Source organism: Lontra canadensis, unplaced genomic scaffold (genome assembly GCF_010015895.1).
Source record: "Lontra canadensis isolate GAN:19392208 unplaced genomic scaffold, GSC_riverotter_1.0 scaffold76, whole genome shotgun sequence".
In the NCBI taxonomy this organism is placed as follows: domain Eukaryota; kingdom Metazoa; phylum Chordata; class Mammalia; order Carnivora; family Mustelidae; genus Lontra; species Lontra canadensis.
The window spans coordinates 1,964,443-1,977,916 of record NW_022631070.1 but is presented as its reverse complement, the minus strand read 5'-3'; positions in this window follow the sequence as shown (position 1 = coordinate 1,977,916).

Genomic DNA, 13,474 nt, shown 5'->3' with positions numbered 1-13,474 from the left:
GTCTATCTGGTGTGGCAAATGGGAAAGAACTTTATATATTATCAATTGGAAATAGTTGCAAAATAATTCAGAAAACAAACATAGCAGAAAATACCTAATTTTCTGTCACAACCCAATTTGTGACAGAAGTGGGGAGATAGTCTGTAATTATAAAACTTTAGGGGCATCTACTAAAGGGAGACTCTCCATGATGTTTCATAAAGCTGTCTTTTGTGTGTGATCTGATATCTTGACAAGCAGGGGCCTTATAAAGCTAAGCCCATGATGTAGTGACTTGGGTGAGAGGAGCAAAGCCTCCTCTGTTTGTCACAGTGCAGGGCAGGAATGTTGGGTGCCCGCCCCAAAGTCAGACAGCGCTGAGTGGAAAGGAGGAGGGAGGTTTTGTACTCTCACACCTAATCAAGCTCAATTCATCAGGAATTAGGAAAAGTCTATGGGGAGCAGCAAGGGACAGATAGATAGGGCATGGAGGATTTTTTAGGCAGTGAAACTACTCTGTATGACACTCTAATGGTGGATACATGTCATTAATAATTTGCCGTACCTACAGAATGTCCAACACCAAGAGTGAACGTTAATATAGACCATGTATTTGGGGTGATAATGATGAGCCAACAGCAGTTTCATCAACTGTAACAGATGTACCCCTCTGGTGGGGGCTGTCGATAATGGGGAGGCTCTGCAAGTGTGGGGGGAAGGGCATATGGAAACTCTGCATCTTCCAAAATTCCAATTTTGCTGTGAACCTAGAACTGTTGTTAAAAAAAAGTTTGTAAAAGAATAAAAAAGCTATGAGGATTTACTAATATATCCTCCTGCTGAGTGATACTGCATGCCATCTACTATAATTCTTGAGACTAGGAATTGCAATGGAATATTTCTTCACCATATGAGGACTATCTTTTAAAATACATGTAAGGTAAGGGGTCCCTGGGTGGTTCAGTGGGTTGAGCCTCTGCCTTCAGCTCAGGTCATGATCTCAGGGTCCTGGGATCTAGCCCTGCATCGGGCTATCTGCTCAGCAGGGAGCCTGCGTCCCCTCTTTCTCTGCCTTCATTTCTGCCTACTTGTGATATGTCTCTGTCTAATAAATAAATAAAATCTTTAAAAAAATACATACAAGGTGATATATATATATGTTTACATTATATATGTTTGGATATATAAACTTCATATATATAAAGTTTATATACATATAACCTTATATGTATATAAAGTAAGAAATACATATATCTACAAATATTTATACATATTTCTTATTTTTTATATTTCTTATTTTTTTCTATAATATGGTCATTATCTTCTTCCTCAAACCCCTTCCATTCAATTTATAGTATTTCACACCTCTAAATTTAAGTAGTAAGAACCCCATAGATTCCAGGCAAAATTTTAGTTTTCTTACCATATCATATTATCTCCAAATCTTAACCATTTTCCTGGGGATTTTGTTTTTGTTTTTACATTTTTTTTGTTTTTCCTTTTTTTTGAGAAGCTCACATGCGAGCAGGAGGGGAAAAGCAGGGAGAGAGGGAAAGGAAGAATCTTAAGGAAGGTCCATGCCCAGGGGAGCCTGGGCTGATCTCTGGATTCTGAGATCATGAGCTGAGCTGAAATCAAAAGTGAGACACTTAACTGACTGAGCCACCCAAGAGCCACACGTTTTTGCTCTTTTAAAAAACTCTATCCCCATTAGTTCTTTAATGTTGTTTAGAGAGAATATGTAACTTATGTGACATAAAGACAATATTATTTAGGAGGAAATTGATACTTGTAGTTCAAATAAAACCTATCAGATTAAAGAAGTCTATATCCCTTAAATGACAAAGTCTATGAATAACAAAGCCTGTGAACAAAATTTGAAAGAGGAAATTAACCAGAAACTTCAGAGATTTCAACCAAATTTTATCACATTCAGAATCTTAGAAATCTTACGACTTATCTATAAAAAGAGAGAAACTTTATCCAAAGGAAGAAAATCTGAGTGATTACTTAAGAAATTACTTCATGCCTAAGTTGAATATGTGGATCTCCATCTGTTCGCTGATGATGTTGATGACAGGACAAGGGGAAAAAACACAGTAATGTGGTAAAAGCAAGAGAATCAGCAAAGAAATAAGGAAGAGCATTTTGGTAAAATAAATATTTTTAAAATATCCAATTCCACCAGTGCCCAAATCCCTTAGATGTTCCTTCTTCCTCTAAAGGATAGTGAGATCAGTCAAGAAGTTTGACTCACATAGAGTACCATATTGTTGGAGAGATCCCACTTAGTTCATGCCTTGCTTTAAATTATAAACATTCCACTCTAGACATTTAAAAAAAATAGTCTTATTTTTTGGAATTATATTCCCTCCTTGAAGGAAAAAAAAAGAGCCTACTCTTCCAGGTTTTATTTGATTAATGAGACATTTTCTTATTAGTGACAAATGACTAGTGAGAATAAAGCCATTAATTTGATGTATAATAAATACATTAAAATAAGTTCCTGTTCTCTATGTATGCCTAAAATCAAATCCAGAGAAATTTTAACATTAATAGTGCTATTTGTGAATACTAAATATTGGTATTAATGATGATGTTCAAGTAACACATTATTAGTAAACTTAAAGTTTATAAACTAACATTGTTAACAATTTTTAAGAGTGTTTAAAATTCTTACTCAATTTATATTTTAGTTTTGTTAATCAATGAATCAGTTTATCATTAGGAAAACCCTGCTTTATTATCATTGACATAGAGACAAATAAATCTAATACTAATCATCTACAATGAGTAGATACTATTTTCTTATCTAAAATTCTAAATCATTGTGAGTAAAGGGTTAATTAAAATATTATCTTTAAAGTCTACCTTTAGAACAAATTTGCCTCACTTAGTCTCCCCTAAAATGTGCATCCTTTTGAAATTCACTCTCCTTAAATATTTTGAAAAATTTATACCAGTAGCATGCAGTTTTAATTACCATTTATAGGCTTGAGTTTAAATTGCATTTTAAACTAATTTGGTTTGTTCTTAAACTTAATTAACTAATTGGGAGAATGTTTCTTGGTTGCAGTTGAGATAATAGAGCAAATGTGGAAATTTACTGGCATCTCTCTCTTTTTTTTTTTAAGATTTTATTTATTTACTTGACAGAGATTCCAAGTAGGCAGAGAGGCAGGCAGAGAGAGGAAGCAGGCTCCCTGCTGAGCAGAGAGTCTGATATTGGACTTGATGCCAGGACCCTGGGATCATGACCTGAGCTGAAGGCAGCGGCTTTAACCCACTGAGCCACCCAGGCGCCCCTCATTGGCATCTCTTGAAAGCCTCCCAAACTAAGACATTTTCTCTTTGTCATACTTAACTAACCTTTAAAACCATGTACTTCTTTGAGATGAGAGATGTCACTTTTGTTTATAGTGGACACTGAGCAATAGTCAGGGTAGACCATTCTGAGTTTATTATCTTCAAACTTTTATATTTGAGATAAAAAATAGCTCTTTCTAAATAAATTTTGTTGTTGTATGCTAGCATTACACAAGTGAACACAGTATAGGGGGATCATATTCTCATCTTAAAATATGAGTTAATTATTTCTTTTGTTTATATATTTACTGTCACATTCAATTATTCAACAGTGTTTTGTTCAAGTAATACAGACCTAGGAAAGAAGGTTCCTGAGTAAAAACAATGAGTCCAGCTCTGAGAATGGTAACACTCATGCACTTGACACCTTCTCTGTAGAGAATTCAGACTTTGTCACTCCTTTTTATTTCCTTTCATATTATCTCAGCAAAATATGGGAGAGTAAATCTTTTACTATAAATATTCCTCATTATGGAAAAGGTGATAAATAAATGCTTATTATATGTCGGCTTTATTAGAGTTATTGCACAAATTGCTTTATAAGAATCATCTTATTTAACCCTCATAACAACACATTTTATTATTTAATACTGGCTTCCCTTTTACAGTTGAAGGAAGTGAAGTACAAGGAGGATAGGTAATTTGTCCAAGATCCCATGAGGAATAAATTTATAACCTAGGATTCACATCCAAGTAGCCTGAATTCAGAGGCCAAGAATTTTAAAAAAAAATATGTGCATAGGTATTATGCGTAACAGCTCACATTCTGCTGTTTTAGTTAAAATGGTATAAACATACCTCAAACTTCTATGATCCTCATAAGAATAATTTAATGGATACTTAATAATTTACCTGGTTTGTATAGCTTCACATAAAGTCCCTCATTATGAGACATTATTAGATTATATATATATATATGTGCAAATATAACATAAGTACACACATAATACATAATATTCTATATATATATATGTGTGTGTGTGTGTGTGTGTATGATTTTTATACAGGAGGTTCTGATCAGGCTGATTTATGTTTCCAGATTCTCAGAAGTAGGATTATTAGCATAAAGACATGGCTATTTTTATGGATTCTGTTGTATCTTATGTATTTGTCAACTATAGGGACAAGCAAAGAGCAATCAGTTGGCTTATATAGCCAGTGGAAAGTAAAGATGATACCATCTACGTAAGAGCAAGTTACTTCCACTCAAAGGACTAGTGTGTGATTTAATTCAGTATTTTAGTAATGATTCATAGGTCAACTGCTATGCAAAACCAGTTGTGGCTTTAACATAGAGCCATACACATTTCCCAGATCCCTATAGCCTAAGGATTTACATGACGCTTTTCTCAGGCACTAACTGCATTCCTAGCACTGCCAAGACCACTGATGAACTGTTGGAATATTTGTTGATAAAAAGTCCAGATATATAAATAATATGTTAGTATTAGTAATTATAAGCCCCTCTAAAATACAATCAACCTTTCACCATGCTAGTGTTAAGGAAAAAGGATAATGATCATTATCTTCCAGGCAGACCATGTTATAGCAGATTTTTTATATGGGCACTTGCTATGGTTCAGAGGAAACAGTGTAATCTTTAGAATACATAGATGCATATTTAAATGCTATAGGATAATGGAGTGCTATCTTTGGTCTGTGGTTAAAGTATAATACATTAGTTATCAAGTACCTAAGAATACTATGAAAATGAAAACCCCATTTGTTCCACAGCTGCAACATACAAACTAGTTTCCTAACAGCACTGGCTTTTATCAGTACATATATTTTAAACTAAGACACAAAAGAATTGTTTTCTTGGTATAAATGAAAGGATTTTGTGAAGTCCGTATCCCATATTTTCCTGAGATCACTGAACTCTAAAGCATTTAGTTTATACTTGTAAAAATTAGCACTATGGACAGCACAGCCCTTTGTAGGACTTTACCTGTAAAGATGACTACATGCCACTCAATGAACTTTAGGTCATTTAAATACTGAATGGCCATAATAACAAATTCTTTAGAGGTGATAGAGACTAGATACAAAATAAATAAGCCAAAAGTTAGGTAATCGTGACCATTCAAATGAGTTTTACATTTTTCAGGTGCAATGCAATTCTCACTCTTGTTTCAGACTCTATTATTTTCCTACCATACCAGTATGTGTGGGTCAGTGCCTTAAAGGCCACCAGTGCCATAGCACATGTTTCAAAGAGTAGATTGTAGTTAACCTTTGGTTTTGTATTTGTAACAGAAATAAGCTTACTAGTGTTGTGTTAGTGTGCTTTGATACTTCTGTACTCTTCTTTCATTGATATACACAAGGCTGACATCCAGAGACACTCTTCTTGGGCATTCATGTGTATCAGGTTTGGTGCTCTCACTGTCAGCTTGATAGGCCCACTAAATGACTGTGCATTGATCCAGAAGCAACTATTCTTCATTCTCTGCAACCTGGAAGATTTATGCATACTGTCCTGGATGACAGCTATTTCCTTTCCTTTCCCTTTCTTTCTTTTTTTCTTTCTTTCTTTCTTTCTTTCTTTCTTTTTTTCCTTTTTCTTTCTTTTTTTGGGCAATGATTATACTCAAATTTAAATGTCTTTCCACTTTCTTCCCCATCAGCTAACATTTTCTCCTCCCCCCACCTTCTTGCAAAAGATTTAATTCTGATGACATATATATGCAAAAAAAAAAAAAAAAGAGAATTCCACACTTATTATTTTTATAACCATTAGGTGAAGTCACTTTCCTGGAGAATGGTTGTGTTCTTTCCTGGAGAATGTGTGTATGTGTTTGTGTGTGTGTGTGTGTGTGTGTGTGTGTGTGTGAGAGAGAGAGAGAGAGACATCAATCTTATGAAACAAGCAGGTGGATAGTGACAAAGACTTGACTCTATATTATGAATTCTATATCAAGTCACTATTGTACATTCTGTCCCAATGTATTTTTAGTTATCTTCCAATACTCTAAGGAAGATTTGGCATAAAATAGTCATTTTAATCATGCTTAGCATTTTATGTTTCATTTTCTATTTATCTCCCCTATACCTGTTTAGTACGTCATTTGACATTAAATTTCTTTGCAAGCAGCCTAATTAGTTTGCACGTTTGGGAACCAAGTTAGCTCAAAATGAATCATGTCTTAATCAATTACAAAATTTCCTCTAAAATTTTTCGCTTCATTAAATAATGAGCCGTTATAATTGTGTAGATTCGTGGGCCCAATATTCTGAGTCTTAAAAGAGAAAAATTTCATAGCCTCACTCTGTAAATTTTTTGGAGACTTAACCCAGATTCAGAGGACAGCATGTCCGTTTGAATGCATGACCCTATAAGTTGATAGGAACTACAAAATTATACTGAAGTTTCTTCTTTCTGATTATATGTTATATATTATTGTAAAGTGGATTTATGGAAGCAAGTTTAGCCAGAAGCAATATGGTATATTTTCAAGGAGCATGATTCATATCTAATAGGCCTCGAGAAGTTAACTTTTAAACACTTCAACTTTCTTATATTTGTGTAGGACAATAGTATCTAACTCACGTTCTTTAGAGAATTAAATGAAGTAGTACTATAAAGTGCATATTACCATATTAGATACCTAGTTATTGCTGAGTAAGTAGTAATAATAATAATAATTATAAAATAATAACTAGAAGCATATGCAGATAGTCCAGTAAGAACACAGTACCTTATTATAAGTACACTTTGCCAAATCTGGTGAAATCCCTTTCTTGAGATTAAGTGTATATTTAAGTGAAGACAAGTGGGACATTGTAGGATGGATTGAGGGCCCAAGACATAGAAAACATCTGAACTCTCTGGTACCTTGAATTATACTTGGTGCTGTCATATAACAGGCCGTTATCATTTGGAGTGAGAAATAACTGAGTTTAATAGAAACTTACCAAAGAATTCCATGAGACAAAGACATAGAAAAGGCACATGTTATTTCCTATGGGTTTGGTATCTGAATACTGACTATACTATCTAAATACATGAGATCATTATTCAACAACGTTAAGAGCTCTGACCTAAGAGTTCAGTCTAACTTCCCATGAGAGCTGCTTATAATGTGATTATTATATAATTTAGCCTCTAAGTACATATGTGAGCCAAAGGGTACATTTTATAGACTCATTACTACAAGCTTAAGGGAAAGAAAGTATAGAATTATCATCTGAGAATTTGGCTTGGTATTTTTAAATTATAAGTGAGCAATGACAGCATATTCATTTTCAGTGGGAGAGAATATCATAGAGCTTTAGCTTTCATTCACCTGGAAAAACAGTGCATTCCACTGAATCCTTTTGCTCCATCAATCCTAGAGATAATGTAATAGGCATGGAAATGCTTATCATTTTAAACGAAGATGTGTTCAATTAAGCCTCATTGCTAATAAGGTCATAAAGGGAAGAAGAAAAAAAAGACATAAGGGGAATAAAATGAGCACTTTTGTAGGGACTAGAAACAGGGAAGGACTATGATTGAGTCCCTCAAGGCAATTTCATTAAAGGTAGGTATGGAAGTTCATTGAACCCTTTTCTACAAACTATTGCCAGGCATTCTTATTCCCTGTCCCACCCCAACATTCATTCACAAAAAAATGCAAAGACATAAACTGATAGTATCCAAAGAGTTTTCACTTTCTGGCCCTTAGAATTATATCATAATAAATGAAGACTTTCAGATAGTTCAGCTATGTTGTATAGGGCAAGTCTTCAACATGAACCTAGTATTTACTTACATTATAGAACCTTTTCTGCCCATGGATATATTCTATACAGTTGTGTTTTCTGCCTGATCATCCTATTTTTAGGAATATCCTATTCAGATAGGTTAAATCATTGTGTATCTAGGAATTTCATGCTCATTTTCAGGTGTTGCTAACAGGCATAAAATATACAATTTATCTTCACCTAACAACGGAAGTTTGCATTGAAATGGTATTAGTAGCAAGATAGTTCATTATATCTGTCCTGTGAAATACACCTTCAGAATCTTCTAAATTTTGACATGAAGAGAGATAAAAATGGTGGGACTTAAGGTTAAGTATTATTCAGGGGAATCATTTTGTGTAAAAGTTGCCTAACACCTTTTAAGGGACTGAGGACCTACAGGAAGAAAATATTAAAACAGTTTCACTATATCTTAATTACGATTCTATATTTGAAATAATAAGGTTACTTAAGATAAATAGAATGGACTAAAATAAAGAAAAATGTAAAATCACTGAACCAGAAGCTCAGCAAACTTCAAGCTCTTCAAACCTGAAGAGAACTGCCATAAGACACATCAAAATAAAATTACATTCAGCCAGTAATTAAAACAACAACAACAACAAAGAAAAACAAGTCAACAACAACAACAAATACCTTAAAAGCAGCAAAAGAAAATGGACACATCATATAAAAGAGAATGAAGAAAAAGATGTCAGTGGATTTCTCCTTGGGAACAATGCACACAGGAAAAGAGTGGAACATCACTAAACTACTAAGAGAATAATCAGTCTAGAATTCTATACCCAGCAAAAGGATTTTTTAGAAATGAAGCTGAAATGTAAACTTCCACAGACATAGAAGAAACTGAAAGATTTAATTACCTGCAAAACTGCATTATAAGGAAAATTAAAGGAAATCATTGAGGCAGAAAAAAATGTTCAAAAAAAAGTGGAAGTGACTATATTAGTACCAGTTTTCAGAGCAAAGAATAATAATAGGAAAAAAGATCATTTGATAATAAAAGAAGTGTCAATTTACCAACAGTAAGTAATAATACTAAAGTTGCATGAACTTGATAATAAAGCAAATCCCATGCAGAAAAAAATGTAGAACATCAAGAAGAAATAAATTGCACCCCTCTTTCAATAATTTATACAACAAACAGACAGTAAATCAGTAAGGATATAGGAGACTTGAACAGCCTTATCAATGAACTTATCAAAGACATTCATAGAAGACCCTAATTAACCATATCAGAATACATATTTTCTTGAAGGGCACAAGGAAAATTTATTCTGATCAACCATTGTTTGGACCATAAACAAATCTCAAATTTAGGAGTACTCGAGTCACAAAATGTATGTTCTCTGACGACAGTGCAAATAAATTAGAAATAAATCACAGAAAGATATTTGGAAAATCCCTCAAATAACACAATAATTTAAATAACACACTTCTAAGTAACTCCTAGATTTAAGATAAAATTCAAAAGAAAATTAGAAATTATTTCACACTGAATGAAAATGAAAACAGAACATAAAATTTGTGAGATGCAGCTACAGAAGAGGTTGGAGGAAAATTTGTACCTTTAAAAAAATTGTATTAGAAGAAGAGAAAGTTCTCCAATCAGTGACCTCCATTTTCACCTTAAAAATTATAAAGAAAAAAAAAAAAAAAAAAAAAACAACAACAAATGAACCCGGAAATGATCAGAATGGAAATGATGAAGATCAGAGGAGAAATAAATGGAATGGAAACAGATAATAATAGAAAAGATAAATGAAACAAAAACTGAACAAATCAAATTGATGAACATCTTGCCAGACAAATTAGGACAATAAAAATGAAAGTACAAATGATTAAAATCAGGAACTAGACATGACAAAAGCTTCTACAAAGATTAAAAGGATAATGAATATTATGAACATTTATTATGAATTATTTTGCCAATAAATTCCACAAATTAGATGAAATGAACAAATTCCTTGAAAGATGCAAACTACTTATTGAAGGAAAATAGCTAACCTGACTCCTCCATTAAAGAAATGGAATATGTTTTTAAAAACCTTCCCACAGCTAAAGCTCCAGTCCCAGAAGGCAAGAATGATAAATTCTAACAAACTTATTCTACACAAACTCTTCCAGAAAATTGAAGAAGGAATCCTTATGCATTCATTCTATGAGGTCCATGTTACTCTGAGACCAAAATGAGACCAAGACATTAAAGGAAAACTATATGCCAATATCTCTTGTGCAAATAAATAGCAAAATAGCAAGTGGAATCCAAGAATATATGAAAATAATACATTATGAATGCATGATTTATCTCAGTACAAGACTAATTTAACATATTTTAAAAATCAATGTAATTAACAATATTAAGAGATTTAAAAAACTTTGCACATGCATATTTCAAAGGGGCAGTAAAAACATCTGATAAAATCCAACACTAGTTTTTAATAAAATCCTTCAACAAACTAGGAATAGATTGGAACTTTCTTAAGCTAAAGACACCTGCAAGAAACCTATAGCTAACAACATACTTAATGGGCAAAACCTGAATGCTCCCCTACTAGAATGAGAAATAAGGAAAAGATGCCTCCTGTAGCAAGAGTTCACTTTTTCTTTTCACTTATAGTAAGTTTCTAGCATGTGCAATAAGGCAAGAAGAAGAAACAAAAGGCATTCAGACTGGTAAGGAAGAGAAACATGTTTTTTTGGTTTTTTCAGAGACACATAATCATCTACGTGGAATATTCTATGTAATCTAGAAAAATAGTACCAGAACTAATTAGTGGGCTTAGAAAGATTGCATAATTCAAGATCAGTATACAAAACCCAATTGTATTTCTATATGAATATTTGGTAATTGAATTGGAAAACATTACCACTTATAAGGTAGATCTCATGTTAAGTACTCTTACTACATTTTAAAAAAATGGTTACTGCACTTGAGATCTATTTTAAATGGATATGTTCCTCCCTTTGTGTGGAAAAAAAAATCTGTGGCTTAATTTTAAGGGGCAGAATTTCATTTTTAAAGTAAAATTTATATTGCATAAAAAACCCACTTTTAATAGCACCAAAAATGTCAAGTGCTTTGAGAAAAAATTGTTCAAAGATATGAAGACCTGCACACAAATTTACAAAATATTTCTGAAGGAAATTAAAGAAGTTATAAATAAATTGAGCAATGTAACATGTCTATTGATTGAAAAGACTCAATATTATTTAAATGCCCATTTCCAAAATTGATCTACTCATTCAGTGCAATCCCAATAAAAATCCAAATTGACAAGCTTAATGTAATATTCATGTGAAAATGCAAAGGACCTAAAATCGCCCAAATTACATGTAAAAGGAGGATACCATCTGAAATTCAAGAGTTATTATGTACTCTTGACATAAAGATTGATAAATAAATCAGTGAAACAAATATACTTACACAGGGATTCAATTGATTTTTTACAAAGGGATACACAATTTAGTGGAGAAAGCATAATGTTTTCAACAAATTGGATATCTGTATTTTTTAAAACTATTTATCTGTGCCTCTCACCACATAAAAAATAAACCACATAAAAATTTTTCTCTCTCCCTCTTTCCATGTGTGTACATATATGTAATGTAACCAGGGCATTACCTCCTCACATTAAAACACATTTCTCTTGAGTCCACTTTAACCTCATTTACTTCCACCATTTACTTGCTACCAGACAAAAACAAAGTCGTTGTTTTTGAAGTCGTTGCCCATTCTTCCTGTTTCAATGTCTCTTCTGTGATTCTCTTTTCAGTCCATAAAAGTTAGACTTCCACTCCAGTCACAACACTGGAAGTATTCTTGTCAAGATCATCAGTGATTTCTACTCCAACAGATAAAGGGGTCATTTCTTACTCATTTTTTTCTTAACAAATCAACAACATTGAATACAGCTAATCGTTTCCTCCCAGATACGCTTTTGTAACTTAGCTTCCAGAATGCTATACTCATTTTCCTCCTACCCAACCTGTTCATGCCTTCTTAGTTTCCTTTGATATTTTCCTGCTTATTTCTAGCCTCGTAGTGTTAAAGCATCATAATGCTCAGTCCCTACGTAGACTAGACTCTTCTCTGCTCTGCAAACATTCATTACTTTGGTGAGTTCATCACATCACAGGCTTTTAAATACCAGTCATTTCACGGCAGATGGATAGGTACGGCTCAGAGTTACAGTAGCTTCAACTCAAATATCCAAGCGTATACTTGACTTCTTCTCCTCTTAGGTATTTAAAGGACATCTGTAGTTTCACATGTCCAGACCTATAATGTTGATCTCCCATACATGTGCTTCCTTGAGAGGCTTCTGAATCAATTAATGGCAACCATATTTTCATTTACTCAGGCCAGAAATCTCACAACCATCCTTAGTTTCTTCCTTTATTTTCTTCCACATCCAGTCCCTTAGGACATCCTTTCTTTCAATACTGCCTTCAGAAGATAGGCGAATCCAGCCTCTTCTCAATATTTCCAAAGCTAACACAATAGATGGACACTTGTTTGCTTCATTTGATTTAGAGAACTTCTCTATATATCCTATGTAGTAACAATCATTTGCCTAATCTTTTTTTTAAAACCAGAAATTATATCTATATTTACATTCATAATTTTAATGGATTCAAATGTGTCTATATTTTTCTTTAAGCTTTGCCTTTTATGACTTATTCAGGAAATATACCTTAATCTAATTTAATAAAAAACATTTTCCTGTGTTTTATTTTTCAGATTTTAAATGTTTACTTTTCATGATGATGACTCTAAACTACTCAGAACTATTTTGGGGGGTGGGGAGACTTGGTGTGAAAGAAGTATCCACTTTCCCTGAAACTCATGTATGGAATTGTTTGATTCTTAAAATTCTGTATTGTAATACCACCTGCAACTTCTTAGCCAAGGTTTACCGGAAAGCACAGTCTGGGCTACAATGAAGGGCTAACACTACATTGTAAAATGCAAGCCAAGGTAATGAGGGTGAGGAAAAAAACAGAAGTGAGGTAGGGTAAGACGTGAAACAAGACCAGACCCCACATTACTAGTCCAGCTGTGCGGCTTCCAAGGGAACTTGGAAGCCACACAGACACACAGCTCCTTCCAGGCTCCTCTAGCAAGACTGCTATGTGGGATTACCTTGGAGTTGTCTGTAGGAGGGAAGACTGGAGGAAAGGTATCTGCCTGTCTCCTTACCTCTCCATTGTGCTTCCACTGGTGGATGTGCACAGCACAGGGAGCGAGCTTCTCCTGCACACCTGGGCTACATCTCCAACCCTCAGCCATTTTGCAGAAAGCAATATTCCACACCGCACAGTAGGGTGTATTACTCCAGTTCAAAAGCAACCAACACCCACTGGGGGAGAGGATGCCCAT